We start from the raw sequence: 7,832 nt of genomic DNA on the forward strand, positions 1-7,832 counted from the left end.
TTGTACGTCGTACAAAAGAATGAGAGAAACTCTATAGTTGTGCGTGGAACGAAAGTATGAGAGAAACTCTATAGTTGTGCGAGGCACGAAAGCATGAGAGAAACTCTATTGTTGCGCGGAGCACGAAACAATGAGAGAAACATTATAGTTGTTCGTGGCACGAACGAGTGAGAGAAACTTCATAGTTACGTGTACCAGGATAGAATGAGAGAAACTCTATACTTGTGCGTGGCACGATAGAATGGGAAAAACTCCATAGTTAAACGTCGTACAAAAGAATGAGAGAAACTATAGTTGTGCGTGGAACGAAAGTATGAGAGAAACTCTATAGTTGTAGGAGGCACGAAAGCATGAGAGAAACTCTATTGCTGCGCGTGGCACGAAAGCATGAGAGAAACTCTATTGCGCGTGGCACGAAAGAATGAGAGATACCCTAGAGTTTTGCGTGGCACGAAAGCATGAGAGAAACTCTATAGTGGCGTGTAGCACGATAGAATGAGAGAAACTCTATACTTGTGCGTGGCACGATAGAATGGCAAAAACTCCATAGTTGTGCGTCGTACAAAAGAATGAGAGAAACTCTATAGTTGTGCGTGGAACGAAAGTATGAGAGAAACTCTATAGTTGTGCGAGGCACGAAAGCATGAGAGAAACTCTATTGTTGCGCGGAGCACGAAACAATGAGAGAAACATTATAGTTGTTCGTGGCACGAACGAGTGAGAGAAACTTCATAGTTACGTGTACCAGGATAGAATGAGAGAAACTCTATACTTGTGCGTGGCACAATAAAATGGGGTAAACTCCACAGTTGTGCATCGTACAAAAGAATGAGAGAAACTCTATAGTGGTGCTTGGAAGGAAAGCATGAGAGAAACTACATAGTTGTACGTGGCACGAATGAATGAGCGAAGCTCTATAGTTGTGCGTGGCACGAGAGCATGAGAGAAACTCTATAGTTGTGCCTGGCACGAAAGAATGAGAGATACCCTAGAGTATTGCGTGGCACGAAAGCATGAGAGAAACTCTATAGTGGCGTGTAGCACGATTGAATGAGAGAAACTCTATACTTGTGCGTGGCACGATAGAATGGGAAAAACTCCATAGTTGTGCGTCGTACAAAAGAATGAGAGAAACTCTATATTTGTGCGTGGAACGAAAGTATGAGAGAAACTCTATAGTTGTGCGAGGCACGAAAGCATGAGAGAAACTCTATTGTTGCGCGTGGCACGAAAGAATAAGAGAAACTCTATAGTTCTGCGTGGCACGAATGAATGAGAGAAACTCTATGGTTGCGTTTGGCACGAAAGAGTGCGAGAAACTCCATAGTTACGTGTACTAGGATAGAATGAGAGAAACTCTATAGTTGTGCGTGGAACGAAAGTATGAGAGAAACTCTATAGTTGTGCGAGGCACGAAAGCATGAGAGAAACTCTATTGCTGCGCGTGGCACGAAAGCATGAGAGAAACTCTATTGTGCGTGGCACGAAAGAATGAGAGAAACTCTATAGTTGTTGTGGCACGAAAGAATAAGAGAAACTCTATAGTTGTGCGCGGCGCGAAAGAATGAGAGAAACTCTATAGTTGTGCTTGGCACGAAATAATGTGAGAAATTTTATAGTTGCGTGTAGCACGATTTAATGCGAGAATATCTATAGTTGTGCATGGCACGGAAGAATGAGAGAAACTCTATAGTTGCGTTTGGCACGAAAGAGTGCGAGAAACTCCATAGTTACGTGTACTAGGATAGAATGAGAGAAACTCTATACTTGTGTGTGGTACAATAAAATGGGGTAAACTCCATAGTTGTGCGTTCTACTAAAGTATGAGAGAAACTCTATAGTTGTGCGAAGCACGAAAACATGAGAGAAACTCTATTGTTGCGTGTGGCACGAAAGAATGAGTGAAATTCTATAGTTCTGCGTCGCACGAATGAATGAGATAAACTCTATAGTTGTGCATATCACGAAAGAATAAGAGAAAATCTATAGTTGTGCTTGGCACGAATGAATGAGAGAAACTCTATAGTTGCGTTTGGCACGAAAGCATGAGAGAAACTTTATAGTTGCGTGTAGCACGATTTAATGCGAGAATATCTATAGTTGTGCGTTGCACGGAAGAATTAGAGAAACTCAATAGGTGCGTTTGGCACGAAAGAGTGAGAGAAACTCCATAGTTACGTGTACTAGGATAGAATGAGAGAAACTCTATACTTGTGTGTGGTACAATAAAATGGGGTAAACTCCATAGTTGTGCGTCCTACTAAAGTATAAGAGAAACTCTATAGTTGTCCGAGGCACGAAAGCATGAGAGAAACTCTATTGTTGCGTGTGGCACGAAAGAATGAGTGAAACTCTATAGTTCTGCGTGGCACGAATGAATGAGATAAACTCTATAGTTGTGCATATCACGAAAGAATAAGAGAAACTCCATAGTTGTGCTTGGCACGAATGAATGAGAGAAACTTTATAGTTTCGTGCAACACGATTTAACGCGAGAATATCTATAGTGTGGGGCACGGAAGAATGAGAGAAACTCTATAGTTGCGTTTGGCTCGAAAGAGTGAGAGAAACTCCATAGTTACGTGTACCACGATAGAATGAGAGAAACTCTATACTTCTGCGTGGCACAAAAAATTGGGGTAAACTCCATAGTTGTGCGTCGTACAAAAGAATGAGAGAAACTCTATATTTGTGCGTGGAACGAAAGTATGAGAGAAACTCTATAGTTGTGCGAGGCACGAAAGCATGAGAGAAACTCTATTGTTGCGCGTGGCACGAAAGAATAAGAGAAACTCTATAGTTCTGCGTGGCACGAATGAATGAGAGAAACTCTATGGTTGCGTTTGGCACGAAAGAGTGCGAGAAACTCCATAGTTACGTGTACTAGGATAGAATGAGAGAAACTCTATAGTTGTGCGTGGAACGAAAGTATGAGAGAAACTCTATAGTTGTGCGAGGCACGAAAGCATGAGAGAAACTCTATTGCTGCGCGTGGCAAGAAAGCATGAGAGAAACACTATTGTGCGTGGCACGAAAGAATGAGAGAAACTCTATAGTTGTTGTGGCACGAAAGAATAAGAGAAACTCTATAGTTGTGCGCGGCGCGAAAGAATGAGAGAAACTCTATAGTTGTGCTTGGCACGAAAGAATGTGAGAAACTATAGTTGCGTGTAGCACGATTTAATGCGAGAATATCTATAGTTGTGCATGGCACGGAAGAATGAGAGAAACTCTATAGTTGCGTTTGGCACGAAAGAGTGCGAGAAACTCCATAGTTACGTGTACTAGGATAGAATGAGAGAAACTCTATACTTGTGTGTGGTACAATAAAATGGGGTAAACTCCATAGTTGTGCGTTCTACTAAAGTATGAGAGAAACTCTATAGTTGTGCGAAGCACGAAAACATGAGAGAAACTCTATTGTTGCGTGTGGCACGAAAGAATGAGTGAAATTCTATAGTTCTGCGTCGCACGAATGAATGAGATAAACTCTATAGTTGTGCATATCACGAAAGAATAAGAGAAAATCTATAGTTGTGCTTGGCACGAATGAATGAGAGAAACTCTATAGTTGCGTTTGGCACGAAAGCATGAGAGAAACTTTATAGTTGCGTGTAGCACGATTTAATGCGAGAATATCTATAGTTGTGCGTTGCACGGAAGAATTAGAGAAACTCAATAGGTGCGTTTGGCACGAAAGAGTGAGAGAAACTCCATAGTTACGTGTACTAGGATAGAATGAGAGAAACTCTATACTTGTGTGTGGTACAATAAAATGGGGTAAACTCCATAGTTGTGCGTCCTACTAAAGTATAAGAGAAACTCTATAGTTGTCCGAGGCACGAAAGCATGAGAGAAACTCTATTGTTGCGTGTGGCACGAAAGAATGAGTGAAACTCTATAGTTCTGCGTGGCACGAATGAATGAGATAAACTCTATAGTTGTGCATATCACGAAAGAATAAGAGAAACTCCATAGTTGTGCTTGGCACGAATGAATGAGAGAAACTTTATAGTTTCGTGCAACACGATTTAACGCGAGAATATCTATAGTGTGGGGCACGGAAGAATGAGAGAAACTCTATAGTTGCGTTTGGCTCGAAAGAGTGAGAGAAACTCCATAGTTACGTGTACCACGATAGAATGAGAGAAACTCTATACTTCTGCGTGGCACAAAAAATTGGGGTAAACTCCATAGTTGTGCGTCGTACAAAAGAATGAGAGAAACTCTATATTTGTGCGTGGAACGAAAGTATGAGAGAAACTCTATAGTTGTGCGAGGCACGAAAGCATGAGAGAAACTCTATTGTTGCGCGTGGCACGAAAGAATAAGAGAAACTCTATAGTTCTGCGTGGCACGAATGAATGAGAGAAACTCTATGGTTGCGTTTGGCACGAAAGAGTGCGAGAAACTCCATAGTTACGTGTACTAGGATAGAATGAGAGAAACTCTATAGTTGTGCGTGGAACGAAAGTATGAGAGAAACTCTATAGTTGTGCGAGGCACGAAAGCATGAGAGAAACTCTATTGCTGCGCGTGGCACGAAAGCATGAGAGAAACACTATTGTGCGTGGCACGAAAGAATGAGAGAAACTCTATAGTTGTTGTGGCACGAAAGAATAAGAGAAACTCTATAGTTGTGCGCGGCGCGAAAGAATGAGAGAAACTCTATAGTTGTGCTTGGCACGAAAGAATGTGAGAAACTTTATAGTTGCGTGTAGCACGATTTAATGCGAGAATATCTATAGTTGTGCATGGCACGGAAGAATGAGAGAAACTCTATAGTTGCGTTTGGCACGAAAGAGTGCGAGAAACTCCATAGTTACGTGTACTAGGATAGAATGAGAGAAACTCTATACTTGTGTGTGGTACAATAAAATGGGGTAAACTCCATAGTTGTGCGTTCTACTAAAGTATGAGAGAAACTCTATAGTTGTGCGAAGCACGAAAACATGAGAGAAACTCTATTGTTGCGTGTGGCACGAAAGAATGAGTGAAATTCTATAGTTCTGCGTCGCACGAATGAATGAGATAAACTCTATAGTTGTGCATATCACGAAAGAATAAGAGAAAATCTATAGTTGTGCTTGGCACGAATGAATGAGAGAAACTCTATAGTTGCGTTTGGCACGAAAGCATGAGAGAAACTTTATAGTTGCGTGTAGCACGATTTAATGCGAGAATATCTATAGTTGTGCGTTGCACGGAAGAATTAGAGAAACTCAATAGGTGCGTTTGGCACGAAAGAGTGAGAGAAACTCCATAGTTACGTGTACTAGGATAGAATGAGAGAAACTCTATACTTGTGTGTGGTACAATAAAATGGGGTAAACTCCATAGTTGTGCGTCCTACTAAAGTATAAGAGAAACTCTATAGTTGTCCGAGGCACGAAAGCATGAGAGAAACTCTATTGTTGCGTGTGGCACGAAAGAATGAGTGAAACTCTATAGTTCTGCGTGGCACGAATGAATGAGATAAACTCTATAGTTGTGCATATCACGAAAGAATAAGAGAAACTCCATAGTTGTGCTTGGCACGAATGAATGAGAGAAACTTTATAGTTTCGTGCAACACGATTTAACGCGAGAATATCTATAGTGTGGGGCACGGAAGAATGAGAGAAACTCTATAGTTGCGTTTGGCTCGAAAGAGTGAGAGAAACTCCATAGTTACGTGTACCACGATAGAATGAGAGAAACTCTATACTTCTGCGTGGCACAAAAAATTGGGGTAAACTCCATAGTTGTGCGTCGTACAAAAGAATGAGAGAAACTCTATATTTGTGCGTGGAACGAAAGTATGAGAGAAACTCTATAGTTGTGCGAGGCACGAAAGCATGAGAGAAACTCTATTGTTGCGCGTGGCACGAAAGAATAAGAGAAACTCTATAGTTGCGTTTGGCACGAAAGAGTGCGAGAAACTCCATAGTTACGTGTACTAGGATAGAATGAGAGAAACTCTATAGTTGTGCGTGGAACGAAAGTATGAGAGAAACTCTATAGTTCTGCGAGGCACGAAAGCATGAGAGAAACTCTATTGCTGCGCGTGGCACGAAAGCATGAGAGAAACTCTATTGTGCGTGGCACGAAAGAATGAGAGAAACTCTATAGTTGTTGTGGCACGAAAGAATAAGAGAAACTCTATAGTTGTGCGTGGCGCGAAAGAATGAGGGAAGCTCTACAGTTGCGCTTGGCACGAAAGAATGAGAGAAACTTTATAGTTGCGTGTAGCACGATTTAGTGCGAGAATATCTATAGTTGTGCGTGGCACGGAAGAATTAGAGAAACTCTATAGTTCCGTTTGGCACGAACGAGTGAGAGAAACTCCATAGTTACGCGTACCACGATAGAATGAGAGAAACTCTATACTTCTGCGTGGCACAATAAATTGGGGTAAACTCCATAGTTGTGCGTCGTACGAAAGAATGAGAGAAACTCTATAGTTGTGCGTGCAACGAAAGTATGACAGAAATTCTATAGTTGTGCGAGGCACGAAAGCATGAGAGAAACTCTATTGTTACGCGTGGCACGAAAGAATGAGAGAAACTCTATAGTTCTGCGTGGCACGAAAGAATAAGAGAAACTCTATAGTTGTGCGTGGCGCGAAAGAATGAGGGAAACTCTACAGTTGTGCTTGGCACGAAAGAATGAGAGAAACTTTATAGTTGCGTGTAGCACGATTTAATGCGAGAATATCTATAGTTGTGCGTTGCACGGAAGAATTAGAGAAACTCAATAGTTGCGTTTGGCACGCAAGAGTGCGAGAAAATCCATAGTTACGTGTACCACGATAGAATGAGAGAAACTCTATACTTCTGCGTGGCACAAAAAATTGGGGTAAACTCCATAGTTGTGCGTCGTACGAAAGAATGAGAGAAACTCTATAGTTGTGCGTGGAACGAAAGTATGAGAGAAACTCTATAGTTGTGCGAGGCATGAAAGCATGAGAGAAACTCTATTGTTGCGCGTGGCACGAAAGAATGAGAGAAACTCCATAGTTATGTGTACTAGGATAGAATGAGAGAAACTCTATACTTGTGTGTGGTACAATAAAATGGGGTAAACTCCATAGTTGTGCGTCCTACTAAAGTATGAGAGAAACTCTATAGTTGTCCGAGGCACGAAAGCATGAGAGAAACTCTATTGTTGCGTGTGGCACGAAAGAATGAGTGAAACTCTATAGTTCTGCGTGGCACGAATGAATGAGATAAACTCTATAGTTGTGCATATCACGAAAGAATAAGAGAAACTCCATAGTTGTGCTTGGCACGAATGAATGAGAGAAACTTTATAGTTGCGTGCAACACGATTTATTGCGAGAATATCTATATATGTGCATGGCACGGAAGAATGAGAGAAACTCTATAGTTGCGTTTGGCACGAAAGAGTGAGAGAAACTCCATAGTTACGTGTACCACGATAGAATGAGAGAAACTCTATACTTCTGCGTGGCACAAAAAATTGGGGTAAACTCCATAGTTGTGCGTCGTACAAAAGAATGAGAGAAACTCTATAGTTGTGCGTGGAACGAAAGTATGAGAGAAACTCTATAGTTGTGCGAGGCACGAAAGCATGAGAGAAACTCTATTGTTGCGCGTGGCACGAAAGAATGAGAGAAACTCTATAGTTCTGCGTGGCACGAATAAATGAGAGAAACTCTATAGTTGTGCATATCACGAAAGAATAAGAGAAACTCTATAGTTGTGTGTGGCGCGAAAGAATGAGAGAAACTGTATAGTTGTGCTTGGCACGAAAAAATGAGAGAAACTTTATAGTTGCGTGTAGCACGATTTAATGCGAGAATATCTATAGTTGTGCATGGCACGGAAGAA

This window comes from Dermacentor variabilis, chromosome 5 (genome assembly GCF_050947875.1).
Source record: "Dermacentor variabilis isolate Ectoservices chromosome 5, ASM5094787v1, whole genome shotgun sequence".
NCBI classification, from domain to species: domain Eukaryota; kingdom Metazoa; phylum Arthropoda; class Arachnida; order Ixodida; family Ixodidae; genus Dermacentor; species Dermacentor variabilis.